Source organism: Solanum pennellii, chromosome 11, assembly GCF_001406875.1.
Source record: "Solanum pennellii chromosome 11, SPENNV200".
NCBI lineage: Eukaryota > Viridiplantae > Streptophyta > Magnoliopsida > Solanales > Solanaceae > Solanum > Solanum pennellii.
In genome coordinates this window covers 60097082-60098308 of record NC_028647.1, presented here as the reverse complement: position 1 = coordinate 60098308, position 1227 = coordinate 60097082, and positions in this window count along the sequence as shown.

Genomic DNA, 1227 nt, shown 5'->3' with positions numbered 1-1227 from the left:
TACATACTCCAATTGTCTGAAAATTGAAATACTAAATAGCTGAATAAATATAAAGAATATCCTTAAAAGACAGAGACTCACCAAACTCTATTGCTAAAATGATATGAAATAGTACTAACTGTGAGTTGGATACTGAGCATGTAAACCTACATTATTAAATAATATAATGTAAAAGTATATCTGATTAATATTTTGAATGGACTGAGTATGTGAGACATGAATCACAATTTTAATAATTGAACACGATAAATCTCATATTTTGAACTGAACATGAAATTGAAATACATGAATTGATGCAATACCAAATGGTAAAACATGCACTCGTACATGCTTAAACTAAAATAACTTAATGTTAGGTCAATGCAACAATCTAAAAGCTGGATTGTGAGAGATACCAACAACAGACATACTAAATTGAGCTAAATGAAGTCCAATAACTAAACTAGGAGGGAGTTTTGTATCCTACAAAGAGTAAGAACATGAATAACGTGATTCTACCAATCGAATGTCCAAAAGGACTAAACAGTCATCTCTGATTTGGCGGTGACCCTTGACCTACAACGGTACGTAGTTTTAGAATTTAGAGATTGTTATTAAAGGTCGTAATCCTAAATTGACGTGTGAGCTTTCATCTCTATATCTGCTCGGTGTTAAATAATTTCTCAAACAGAATTTAAACTAATAAATCGAATCATATTGATAAACTGAATAACTCATAAATATTGTTAATTAATAATAAACTGACACACACTTTATTTGAAAACATTTCATATACATGAGACAGAAAAGTGTGTATTAAACTGATGACTATGATTTTCTGTATTTCAAATAAAACATGGAATATGATTATCACGAGTTCACATATATAAATTTCTCTTAAATTAAGGGTTCATAGAAATAACTATACATTTATAAGTAAGATCATGCAATAAAAAAAACTATCCATAAAAAAGAACTAAAATGTGACGAAAATCATATTTTTCATTGGGACGCTAAACTCTATAGAATCACTAACCGAGGAAATAATGTTTTCTTTGGGACTCAATGGTAAAAAGGAATCTCATTTATGAAATATCACATACTTAAAATGAAAACCCTAGCTTGAATACTTGAACTAAATTTGAAGATCAAGAACCCTAATTTCTTGCTTGAGAGAACTTAGAATGCACTGGATTTGATTGTCTTGGTGTTAAAAGTCAATTGTGGGGTGGGGGGGGGGGTTGTTGA